Source organism: Lactuca saligna, chromosome 5 (genome assembly GCF_052625555.1).
Source record: "Lactuca saligna cultivar CGN05327 chromosome 5, ASM5262555v1, whole genome shotgun sequence".
NCBI classification, from domain to species: Eukaryota; Viridiplantae; Streptophyta; class Magnoliopsida; order Asterales; family Asteraceae; genus Lactuca; species Lactuca saligna.
Window position 1 is genome coordinate 316577324 of NC_136421.1, and position 13925 is coordinate 316591248.

General features: G+C 39.5%; 1 long non-coding RNA gene across 5 annotated transcripts; it reads left to right on the top strand.

Annotated features, from left to right (window-relative positions):
• Positions 1 to 8931: 8931 nt before the first annotated feature.
• LOC145048699 (uncharacterized) lies at positions 8932 to 11418 on the top strand. 5 transcript variants are annotated; one of them, XR_013683012.1, is made up of 4 exons: positions 8932 to 9832; positions 9936 to 9995; positions 10424 to 10669; positions 11023 to 11418. It is a non-coding gene; the product is annotated as an uncharacterized LOC145048699 (long non-coding RNA). The 5 variants fall into 5 exon arrangements; XR_013683015.1 differs by having other exon boundaries at positions 10424 to 10499; positions 10994 to 11418; XR_013683011.1 differs by having other exon boundaries at positions 10424 to 10499.
• Positions 11419 to 13925: the final 2507 nt, after the last annotated feature.

The window sequence follows — 13925 nt, forward strand, 5'->3', positions numbered from 1 at the left end:
ACTTAGATCTGAAGTAGCAACTTCAGATCTGGGCTTCTAACTCGAAATGGTTCTTAAACTTGCCCTTAAAGCCCCAAATCTCATGTTAAAGGTTGATCTATATGCAAAAGAGTGAAGGTAGCAACTGATTACCTTCAAATGCTCTGAAAAATCCCACAAATTGTGGATCTACTGCCACTCCTTGAATCCCCAATGGTTCCCTTTTACCTTCTTCCTTCAAATCATCCAAAATGGCAAGAAAGCTTGAATGTTCAACAATGGAGGCTTAGGGTTTCGTATTCTGGATAAGAGAGGCTACAAGGAACCCTAAGGGAGAGAATGAGATGCTTAAATAGTGCATAAAATTCCCGGATTTAGGGTTCCCCTCTTCAGACCGGACTCACCGAGTCCTTTTTGCCGACTCGACGAGTCGGTTACTTAATCGATCCCCTGGATCCCGCTCCGACTTGTCGAGTTCCTCCCTGGACTCGACGAGTTGACCCTTTGACTTAGGGTTTTCTTTCCTTTCTTGGCCTTTCTGATTTTGAGTGTTACAACTCTCCCCCACTTAAATTAAACTTCATCCTCGAAGTTCGCTATGGCCAACTGACCTGCAATCTTCCTCCAACACCCTGCCTGGTAACTCTAACCCCTTTTTCCATCACTCCAGCCACTCTCAGTGCTGGTCACTACAACACGTACATACTGAATGCTCCTTATTTCCATAACTTAGTGCTGAGCACTCGTCCCAACGAATGGATCAAATAATCCTTCGAGTGAAAGATTCATCCCTGCAACGGTTAAGACTCATACGAGAACTGCGCAACAAGGTCAAACCTTCCCCTCTAAAATTATCCAACCCTGCTGTGAGAGGCGTAGCACCCTCTGCCAACTTGCTTCCTCCTACCATACTTCCCTTGTCGCTATTGCCTCTGACTGAAAATTCTGTTGCCCCCCATCCGTTTACTGGATGCACCGAGACCACCCTGGTCTAACTAATCTGCCGATATCTAGGTTACCGGACTCCCATCAGTCACTACACCCCATCGCAATCCCCTAGTCGCTTCCAACGACTTCAGAAGATACTTTGATTATCTATAGCTGTTCTATCCACTCTGCCACTCACTGAATCGATGCTGTTGGAACCAGCCTGCTTATCTCCCATCTGACTACTCAACATCCACTAACTCGAGCCTTCCATTTTGAAAGAAAGGCTACCAGCCTAATTATCCTTGCAGATCACTTATACTTGGCAGAAGACTCAACTGATCCTGCTGAGAGGGGCTTGCCCTTTCCAAATCATTCAACTATACCGTCAGCACTTGCATTCCAACACAAATACTAATACTGTTTATAACACTGAAATCATCTGAAACACTGAATTGCCTACAACACTGAACTGCCTAAAACACTGAACTGCCTATATGGTTGTTTCCCAAAATATCTCAAGACCTTCCCGGTCTCCAATCATTCGCTGGTTATCTGCAACACCGAGTTCCAACTCAACTGTGGATCCTAAGGACTCCTTACTTAGTCGTTCCCACGACTTCTGAACAAAATCTTCCTCTGGAACTAGTTTCCACTAGTCATCCTGACACTGTGACCCTAACAACCTCCCGATCCAACCGACCGGGTCCATACGTCGAATCCTAACATCTTCAAATCCAAGACTAAAAATGATGTCTCCTAGACTAATGGTGGCCTTTAACATACACGAACCCAAGCGATCCACTGCTTCCCTGATCTCATAACTATGGTGCTGATCCACTAAAAAATCGCCGACTTAACCAGAACTGAACCATTTGGGAAATCCGAAATCTAACCCGTGGATTCCGATATCATCACTGTTGCACCCAAACTGGTGGGTACTACTGCTTCCCCCCTGCGTCCAAACAATGCGCTCATGCTGCCAACCTGATAAATGCTACAGCTACACCCGCGGACTTACAACTCTCTAATACTATCTTGTTGCTAGTGAATGCTACGGCTACCTCCGCAGACTTACAACACTCTACTACTATCTTATTGCTAGTGAATGCTACGGCTACCCCCGCAGACTTACAACACTATACTACTATCTGACTGCTAGTGAATGTTACGACTACCCGCGTAGACTTACAACACTCTACTACTATCTGACTGCTAGTGAATGCTATGGCTACCCCCACAGACTTATAACACTCTACTACTATCTGATTGCTAGTGAATGCTACGGCTACCCCCGCAGACTTACAACACTCTACTACTATCTGAATGCTAGTGAATGCTACGGCTACCCCCGCAGGCTTACAACACTCTACTACTATCTGACTACTAGTGAATGCTACTACTGCCCCCACATACTTACAACACTTTCCTTACTAACTGGTTCTTGCTGGAAAAATGTTGCGGCTTTCCCGCCGATCCACCATGCTCTGCAGGCTGTCTCTGCCACTAACTACTAATACGAAAGCATCTCTTGCTAACCATTCTCAAGATCCTCATTCCGACTCACTAGAGTCCTACAGGCGGTCCCCCAACCCTGGATTCCCAAACAGCTACTAACCATCTCGATCACATGAACTAATTGTTGGGAAGTTCCTCAAACTCCCAACCCTGAACTCCTCAATCCATCAATCGTTGTGCTACAACCTTTTCTTCTTGGAGATCGCATACTCATTCTGGATTTGCGTACTCTTACCCTTGTATACTCAGAGGGTTCTCCCCCACTTGGATCTGGCTAACTCCTTATTGCTCACTGGTCGAAAGGATTCCTCAACCTTCCTTCCATGAAAAGGGGCAATCCTCTACCCGCCCACGTTTATCTCTGTTGGCGCTCCAACTAACCCATACCAGATCCGAACCATTCGTGCTTAACTAACCGAGCACTCTTCAATCCTTCACTTATTTTCTTTAGTGACTGCATCCTGAGAACTTGTGTTCAGGGTAAACATCTCCAACTCACTTCCTTACTATCCGCTAGCTACTTCACTAGAAGCTTTAAATCGTCACTACTGAGGATAAAACTGATCAATACCCAGATGACATCTTCCAAAAGTAGTGAGGCACTACTGAATCTTACACATACATGCTACAGTCACCGCATCTGAAGTAACCTGATCTAAAGGGGACGACCTGCAGTTTACACTTCTAATTCCAAGGTATGCAGATGGCATAAAACACAATCGCAAGCAAGTAATATAATACCCCACACATATGCTTATTGACATCAATGCAGCAACGTAACACTAATATCCTAAATAATAATTGATAGGAAGGTAAAAGATACGTACCCCTATCATTCAGTGCTGCTCGAATCCTTGATGAAATCAACTGGAATACTCGGCTCGGAGCCGTGGGCGCCCTTGCCCGGCCCCGACAGCCGCTAGTGGTTCTCGAAGTCACAGGGGCAGGAGCTGTCACCTGCCCTGCTGTATGCTAACTCGGACAGTGGGCCTTCTTGTGGCCCCTCTGACTGCAATGGAAACATATCGAGTCAAGTCCCTGGGCGATGGTAACAATACAATCTTTGCTAAAATGGCCAATCCAGCCGCACTTGAAACATCCAGCATCGCCACCACTTCTACGCATGCACACACCCTCGTGCGTCCTACCACACTTCCTGCATCGACTGCGGCTCTGATAGTCCCTCGATCTCGAATCCGACCCCTTGGGCCTCTTTCCCGAACCTGTGGCTACCTGAGTCTCATCCGATTTCTTCTTCCTTTCCGACTCCCTGCCCGTTTCTCGCTCATGCATTACCTCGTCGATCCCATCCATCGTCTCAACAACCGCTGTCCGATCCTGGAGCTTCGCAGTCAACCTACCAGTGACCCGTACGATAATGTCGGGCAGCTCCTCGCGAAACCTCCTTGACTATCCAATCATGCAGAGGTCTCTCCTGGAGACAAGGTGCCCCACTCACACCTGTCCCCTAATGATAAGAGCTAAAAATGGGAACTCCCTCCCTGATGGATCCCTGAACTCCATAAGCATCGGGCTCTAAACGATCCCCAAACTGTCCCGAAACTATCCCAACCCTAAAGGCCTCAAAACAACTGTCCAAAAGCTCCATAATGGCCTCCCTAACCAAACCAAATATCACACGAGTCTGATCAATAATGTTGCACATAATCTCTGTAGAAATGACATCTCTCATCTGATCATGAAACTGTCCGGCTCTAGAGGCTGAGCCAGATCCCTCCCCGGCACCTGAACTGCCAACTGATATCTTGCGCAACGTCACCATGCTGAAAACACATCCAAAAACTTATCAATATACATACCGCTGCTGAGGGATCTCTCACACACTCTACTAGTTCCCTGGTTTTGCCTCGGCCCCTCTTGAATCGAGTACGGATCCTCTACTTTCAGTAGTACGGGCCCATACTACCTTCCACATCTATCTGTACTTTCCTCAAGAGTTACCTCAACTCCACCAAGTCGCTTTCCTCTACTGCTAACCTTTGCCACTCTCATCCTAGGCTTGCCATATGGAACCTCTAACTCCACCCAAACATTCCTCAGTTGCTAAAGGTCTCCTCGTAATGCCAATTAGCCATTACCTGAATACCATCACAAGTAACGAGGCTCGGATAATCCTTCGAGTAAGGGACTCATCCCTACAATGGTTAGACTCTGACGAGAGCTGCGTCGTAGGGCCAAATCCATCACTCTGATATTATTCAACCCTGATCACATGTGACGTGACGTATTTACCTAATGGCTAACTCCCAACACTCAGAGTCCCAAAAAGCACAAAGCAAGCAACATTCAGACAAGAAGGAAACTAACTCAGGCAAATCTATTCTCATAACCAAGAATCTGCACTAGCATACAATGTTGAACTCATGCTATCAAGCATAACCTAATAAGCTATCCTACTGCTGTCTACTCAATACTAGCATGCAATTCTCATCAGGCATCCTCCTAGATCCTTAGTCCTATACTAGCATGCTGTTCTACTGAAACTGAAACTGATAATCATAAACTTGTATGGGTAATTTGGGAGTACTTACTTGAGCTCAGCTGATTGTATGCACCACACCCTTTTTCTTTTTTCAAGGTATTTTCTTTCTAAATATTCTTTTCGCTTTCTCTAAACTCGTTTCTTTTCTCAAACTCCTTTTTACCAAAAATTCCTTTCGAAAAAAATTTTATTTTGAAAACCTTTTACCGTTTCCTTAGTTTGAGTCCATACACATTCTCAAAGGTATCCAAATCCCTCAAACCAAGGCTCTGATACCAACTTGTAATGACCCAAAAATCACGACTAAAAATTTCTTTTAAAAACATTACTAAAACCATATTTATAAGAACCGCATCATAAGTCATAACATAATTTCCGAGTATTAATCCAAAACATAATCTTATTATCAGACTAAACATTCCCATGCTAACTGACTATGGTGTGTGTACTGCAACCTTTCCGAGCTCCTCTTTTGAAGATTGAGTACCTGAAACCAAAAACTGAAACCGTAAGCTCGAAGCTTAGTGAGCTCCCCCAAACTACCACATACCATACAATAGCATATAAAGCACATACTTGGCCTTGCCCACTGCATTGGACCGAGGTCCGAACTAATTGGGGCTTTGCCCCTGCATCAAACCGAAGTCCAGAAACTGATTGGGACGTGTGCCCTGCATCAGACCGAAGTCTGTGCTAACTGGGGCCTTGTCCCTTGCATCGGACCGAAGTCCGGAAACTGACTGGGACCTTGTCCCCTGCATCAGACCAAAGTCAGGACTAGCTGGGGCCTTGCCCCTTGCATCAGACCGAAGTTCGGAAACTGACTGGGACCTTGTCCTCTGCATCGAACCGAAGTCCGGACTAACTGTATCGGACCGAAGTCCGAAACTAACTGAACATAGCATAACATAAACGTATCAACTAGCATAAACACATATACTGCATACTGCATCGGGCCGTAGCCCGAGACACATAACACATAAATCCTGTCTGAGCCACGAAGGCATCGAACATATTAACTACTGCATCGGACCGGAGTCCGAAAACTACTGCTAGCGAAACGGGTCGGCATTGTGGCTTTAGACCCGTTCCTACTGGAAGGAAACTCACCTGCACCGCTGAAGTTCTACTGATAAACCTCTGGCTGCTAACTGACAACCCTCTGAGGCGCTGCTCCTCTAGCTCTCCGTGCTACTAATATCAATATAACACTTAGTTTGACAGTCCTCTAAAAGTCAACTAAGTCAACTCTTATCAAAGTCAAAGTCCTGGTCAAAGTCAACCTTCCAGGTCGACCCTACTCGCCGAGTCATCCTATTGAGTCGCCGAGTTCATAAGCTCAGAAACCCTTTTCATTCGTGACTCGACTCGCCAAGTCAGACCATGACTCGCCGAGTCTAATGATTTCCGAGTCTTGACCTGTCCAACTCACTGGGCCCCCACTCAACTCACTGATCTGAGTCTTAACTCGAAGGGTTTGGGGTTTCGCAACTTGACTCGCCGAGTCCAAGGAAATCTTCAACAAACTCGCCGAGTTGTTCATCCAACACTTCGAGTTCATCTCCATCTTCATACTACTCGCCGAGTCTATTTAGTCCTTCAAACATTCAGACGCTTTTGATTCATGCATAGACTCCAAACTGCAGATCCACTCTTCTAAAGCCTATTCCTCACGTAAATTGGCAAACTTTACGTGTAGCTAAGGAGATCTAGGCTCAAAACACTATAAACTAGGGTTTAAGACAAGGAGGCTTTACAATCAACCCATAGACTGATGCTTTATGATTCTCTAGGCCAAAATACACTTAGATCTGAAGTAGCAACTTCAGATCTGGGCTTCTAACTCGAAATGGTTCTTAAACTTGCCCTTAAAGCCCCAAATCTCATGTTAAAGGTTGATCTATATGCAAAAGAGTGAAGGTAGCGACTCATTACCTTCAAATGCTCTGAAAAATCCCACAAATTATGGATCTACTGCCACTCCTTGAATCCCCAATGGTTCCCTTCTACCTTCTTCCTTTAAATCACCCAAAATGGCAAGAAAGCTTGAATGTGCAACAATGGAGGCTTAGGGTTTCGTATTCTGGATAAGAGAGGCTACAAGGAACCCTAAGGGAGAGAATGAGATGCTTAAATAGTGCATAAAATTCCCGGATTTAGGGTTCCCCTCTTCAGACCGGACTCACAGAGTCCTTTTTGCCGACTCGACGAGTCGGTTACTTAATCGATCCTCTGGATCCCGCTCCGACTCTTCGAGTTCCTCCCTGGACTCGACGAGTTGACCCTTTGACTTAGGGTTTTCTTTCCTTTCTTAGCCATTCTGATTTTGAGTGTTACATTTTTCCTGATATGTTACATAAAAGCGATTAACAGAGGTAAATGCTATTTTTTCATGATATTCCAAACGAAAATATCACATATTCTAAACCTTTAGGATTAAATATAAAATCATAAACCATAAAAAGTATACTCTAAACCCAAAATCCAAAATTCAAAACCCTACATTCTATATCCAAAATCATATACACAAAATCCTAAAACCTAATGCTAACATAAACCATAAAAAAGTAAACTCTAAACCCAAAATCCAAAATTCAAAACCCTACATTCTATATCCAAAATCATATACACAAAATCCTAAAACCTAATGGTAAATGCTATTTTTGTCCCTCATAATGTTGTATATATATTTTTGGAATATGACATGTTTTCGAAAGAAAAATAATCACCAAAAAGAAAATTGTTTGCAACCAGACAAAAGGAAAAAAATCACCGAAATAACTAATCACCTCTATAAACTAATTTCTAAAAAAAAAGTATTCACATCCGTCGTTTGGTGCGGTAAATGGTTAGTATATATAAATAGGTTCAATCTAATAATAATATTTTTTTAAGACATGCAAATCTCTAAGTTTAAAGTACAAACATTTATGAATAAAATAATATTAAATTTGATATTATACAACATATTTAGTCAAATATTGGATTTTAAGTAACACAAACCTTATTGCGATATTTACGATCACTTTATGACTTGTTGTATCAGGGATGGATAAGGAGAATAATTGAAGTTCACAAAAATTTGTTGCGTTCTTATCTTATCCTATAGGGGTATCAAAAAAACCCGAACCCGAATAAAGTACTTAGGATCGGGGTTTAATAGGGTCAAAATTCTAAATCGGATCATTCGGGTTAACCCGACATACCCGAATTGCATTTAGGGTTGGGTTTAAGGTTGATTTTTTTTAAAAAAAAATCAAGTTGCGGGTTAACTTGATTAACCCGAATAAGGGGCATATTATAATTTTTTTACATATTATCCTCCACTTGTGAAGTACGAACATATGTTATTTGAAATAAGAAAATTATTATTCATATATGTTTGGCTTATTTTACATTTACTAGTCTTAGGTTATATTTTCTAGAAGGATACATATTGGATCTTTTCATAAAATTATTATTCATATATGTTTGGCTTATTTTACATTTACTAATCTTAGGTTATATTTTCTAGAAGGATCATATTGGATCTTTTCATATTAAGGTATATTAAAAGGTAATTTATATTGGTTTAATAAAATAAACATATATAAAGAATTAATTGATAGTTATACTAAAGGCAACAAAAATTCTGTATATGTAAGTTAAGCAAGTTTATGAACCCAACGTTTTGTAGTTTAAAAAATCATTCTATGTACAAAGAGTTTACTTTTTAAAACGTTACATTTTATAAGTTATTTGCTTAAATAAATAAATATTATTTTATTTTTACTTAAACCCGATTAACCCGACTAACCCAATCCGATTAACTCGAAACCCGACTAACCCGAACCTTAATAGGGCCAGGCCGGGTTTAGGTTCAAATTTTAAAAAAAAAAAAACCCGATTAACCCAAAACCCGATCAGATTTACCCGATTAACGGCCCATCATTGCGCCTCTATTCATGCATAATTTAAGGAGTTAATTGTTACACACGCTCTCTCATATTTTCTCTTAAAAAACGAATGCTTCCGCCTCAGCCATATCCGTCATTTGTTAACACAATCACAATCGCCATTCTCTTCCTCCTCTATTCCTTAACTAGTTGACATCCATCAAGACTCATGCGCGCCGATGCTTTTCCTCTCCACCAAGAATGCAGCTGTCGCTATGCTTTTACTCTCCGTAAAGAACCATCACCGTAATTTCGGCACCTTATCTCTTGAATCTCGGCTTCTTCCCCACTGGAAGAACTTAAAATTGGGTTCTTCATCTGGATATCTAAACATAAAATTGCCCCTCGCGGCCCCGCCACATTTTCTCTGCCTCCCATTCTATTGTGCAATCTCCTCAAATTTGTTTCTTGGAAACCCTAACTACAAAATCCGACAGCCATCACCAACCACCACTCTTGTGTTGCTGCTAGACCGACCGCCTTCATCCACCACGGCAAAGATGATCATTCACCACGATCTACCAATTTCACCATCCTTCTGGACATGCTCCCTCCATTCACACCTCCAACCACAAGGTGAAGATGAAACGTTCAAGGGCATATACTAATTTGATGATTGACCATTTTGTAAGTTTTTTCCCAAAACAATGCAAATACAGGTTTTTTGTACCAAGAAATGTACAAAATACTTTTCTTTTCGAAATAATTTTTGTCCTTCTTTTTCCTTCCCTAACGTTTCTACACGCTTAATTACTTCCACATTGACGAATTATATGGTGCAACAAAACAATGGCACATCAAAAGTCAAAAGTCAAGTCTCTATCTACTATGCTCCCAACATGTGTTCCGGTGCTCATATAGCTACGTTGATTTGGGTTTTCCTCTTCGTTTTCCTCTAATGACATTTTATTAGTCAATCAATTGACACGTTTGTGATGGTTTTAATCTACTATGGTTTCGGCGAGGTCAGGCAAGTTGTGATGCCTTCTCCTCTACCATCTCTTAATTGTATCTCACTTGAAATCCTCTTGAACTTCAGTCATGTTTTTTTTATTGAAATATCTTCTCTGTAGGTCATAGAGAAGCAAAAAGTGTCCAATATGGCAATTGATTATGTTGAAGGATGTAGCTAGGTATAAAACGTCATATCTCTATATATTTATTTTTGATTTTCCGTTTTTGATTAATCGATGTCTATTCTTATGTTGTAAAAAGGATTTCCTTTATTTTCTTTGAGTGCAACAAATAGTGATATCAGTTCAATTTACACAAAAAATCACCACACTTTCCTTTATCATCAATCTTCTAATCCCTCTAAACATACTTGAGTTCATCAGTATATGATATAAGCCTGATTGGTGGTGGCAAGTCAACTATCTTGGATTAAACTATGATTATGTTGAGAATTCTATTAGTGCTTCGAAATGTAACCATCTTTGATAAAAATGGTTGAAAATACTAAAATGGAATTGGGCTCTTGATTTTTTATCTTTGTAAATAATCTACTCTTTTGAATCTTTGTATAATGTATTAAGGATTAATGTATGTAATTCTGTAACAGGTTTTTGCAAATATGGGTGTTACACTAGATGGAGTGATCAAGTCCATACTAGACTCATTTTATCAAAATTATCCATGTATGCTTTCTTTCTATTTGAACCTTTGGTTATGAATGGCTCACATTTCTCCTTTCTAATCTTTATAGCATCAATATGTTTTTTTATAAGTCTTGTTGGAGATTTTGGCTTTCAACCTCTTAAACTTGAAGTGAATCCTGATGCTGCTAGACAACTTATAGAGCACTTAGGTGATCTAGCATCAAGTTTCATCTCTCTTTTTATGTATATTATTAATCACGAAGTTCAAACAAAATGATGACCTTAATTTCTTGTTTTTGTATATGCCAAGAAAAGTAGAAGGGTATTAATAGTTGTTCCTAATATTTCTTTATCAAATACCACCATCAAATTTATATCTTTTGGCCTCAGGCTGAGGTTCGAATACTTTTGATTGAACAGAAAATATTGGACTGAAAGCATCATGTCATTTGATTCAACATTATTTTTGATGTTAATATATATATCTGATTAAACTTCTAATGTTTGTGTTTTTCCTGACTTTTCCATAATAGAATATTCAGTTCTATTCCATTCTTTGTAGGAATTACTACACTTGGCTAAAGCCATTTGGTGTTAAAAGCGTAGGAGTATCCATATCTAGCAAATTCTGGTACCATTCCCAAGTAATTAAAGGTTGTATTTAAGGAGAAAATTTAATTTTAATTACGTGGTGTCCATATTTGTAGCTTGTATAAGCTGCTGATTCGTAAAAGCCTAGAGTTTTGTGGCTTACATAGTAATGTAACCCAATGAAACAAAAGTGGGTTACCAAGTGTTTTTTCACCATAAAGATTTATTTTATGCATTTATTTTACATTGGACACTGTATAGTTTCATCAAGGAAAGATGCATACAATTTAATTTGTTCGTACATTGGTTTGTGGTTATAGCAATATTTCTTCCTAATGATGTGGGGTTCAGGCCAAGTGTTTGATAATGGTTTCGTTTGAAAAATGTTATAAGTTTGATACTTAATCATGTATAATACTATTATACTTAATATTTTTTCAGTATAATCATAATACATAGATATTTTATATAATCTTATCCAAAAATATATGTGAAAAATTGTTTTAATTAGAAAATATAAAGAATTTTATGTTACGTTACATACTGTTACTTAGAAAATAGATTTAATTTTTAATGGGCTGAATAAATAAATAACTGAACCGATTTAATAAGATAACCAATATTAAAAACAAAATTAGCTTTTTTTAATAGTAACTTATTATGAACCGGCTTTAGTTTCGTTTTCAATTATTATTTATTATTATAATCCTTGTTGATTTGTTTATTTTGTTATAGCAAAATGACATCAAATATTGGATAATCAAAAATTTACATAATCCGGTATTGATGTGTATGATCGAAAAATTTAACCTTGGATTTTTTATGAAATGGTTTATTTTTTATTTAAATCAGTTTTTAAACTAATATACTCTTTATTATTGTCGTATATAAAGTTCTAGAATAAGTTTGTTACTAACAATGAGTTTCCAATATATTCTTTTGCAATAGAATTATTGATTTCAAAAAACAAACATGTTTATCAAATGACATTAAATTATATACATCCTAAACCATAAACCCCAAACCCTAAAACATAAACTTTAAACTCTAATTACTAAACTATAAATGAAACTATATTCCAAAATGACATGCAATTATTTGCATTACATTAACGATATATTTAGATGGTGATTGCTATTTATAATGCATTTAAATGGACGAACAACAAAATCCGAATCCAATCGATGCGATACATTTCTATACCAAAGCCGACAGGAGATTTCTGAACCGTTAAGTTCGATTGTGATTTTGTAGGAAATTCCAATTCCATATTCAGAAAGCAGAAAGCAGAAAGGGGGTAAGAATACTGGATCCTTCAGCACTTGTGATACTCCAGGAGGAATACTCCCGTTCCAACCCTTCAATTTTCTATCTTCGAGGTTTACTTTCCATCTCCTCTGTATCTCTTGATCCCGACCACTTTATGTTTTAATCATTCAAAATAATTGTCGTTGGAAGCCGTTTTGCTCTGCATCCCTCTCTTATTCCGACTACAACCAAACAGCTCGCTATAAAAGGTCTCAGGATTACTATCTTCATCGGCGCTGAATACTGGTCAAAATCTTCGCTTAATGTTTCTCTTCTTTTAAAAAACGATGCGTGTTGTTTTCGGAGTACCTGATGCTTAATTTTCCTCATTGTTGCCGAATTTTATGATTCAATCATTTGGAGAAACCCTTGTGGAAGTTGAGATGCGTGTTGTTTTAAATCATAGTCTTGTATTGTCCCCAATACATCAGAGGGAAAAACGAAAATGAAAATGAATGGAAGAAGAAAGTCTAGCATAAATGGTGAAATCAAATGACAACTTCACTACCCACCATGTGTTCGATAAAATGCCAAAGTGAAATTTTCAAATACTACAACCATATTTTTAACTCTATTCAAGTTGGTTTATTTTACGTCTCGCACAAAACCATGACTTTTATTATACAAAGTTTCGTAAGGCTATTTGTCCCCCGTTTTGGAATCAAGATTGACTCTGAACCCATCACGCTTGCTTTCAAGGATATGTAACCTTTCTTCCTGGTGATTTCTTCATTTAGTGCACGCCAACTTTTGTTTGCAGTGTTTCCATCTTTGGGCTTCGGCGTTTTCTTCAGGGCTTCAGCTCGAGGCTTAATTTTTTTACCTTTTCTTTTCATGGCCGCTTCTTCTACTTCTTCAATTGGCACTTAGCCATGTCCTTTTGGGGGGTTTCATTGTTGCCCGGATGGCCAGGTGGGGTCTAAGGGGATTTCTCGTTTGATATCTTATATTAAGAGGTTACACCTTGCTTCCGATGAACGTAAAAATGTGTTGCGGGAGGCTATCTCGGGGGACCATCAATTGTATACGAATGTAGAAGAAACTTTAAAGGCTTTTGGTCAATGGATATGTGTTAATTGTATGGATATTCATGCATTGAGACGTTATTGCCACCACCCTAATGGCCTCGTACAATTTACTGGCGGGGTCGACGACATGAGTGGACACATTATTGGCATTTCAAAGCCAACTTCCATAGGTAATGAAACCGTATTACTCGAAGGGATGGCTTTGGATGCTGTGTTGCTTGATCGTATTTTCAAAGCACCTATCACAACCGTCAAAAGTATCCCTCATAGTTGTCGTATGACTTTCTCCCAAGCGTTGCAAACAGCTCTTAACAAGGTGGTCACTCACCCCGAATTTGGTGAATCATGGGTTAGGCTGTTGTTGCTCCCCCAATGTACTTTGCAGGTGTTTAGACCTACGAACAGACAAGAACATAGGTCTGGGAACAGGAAATCATGACAAAATCGTTGTATATTGAATTCTTTATCTACATGGGAGAAAGAGAACGGTATTGTCACATTAATTGAAAATGTGTTCGACAATGCAAGTCTTGGCTCA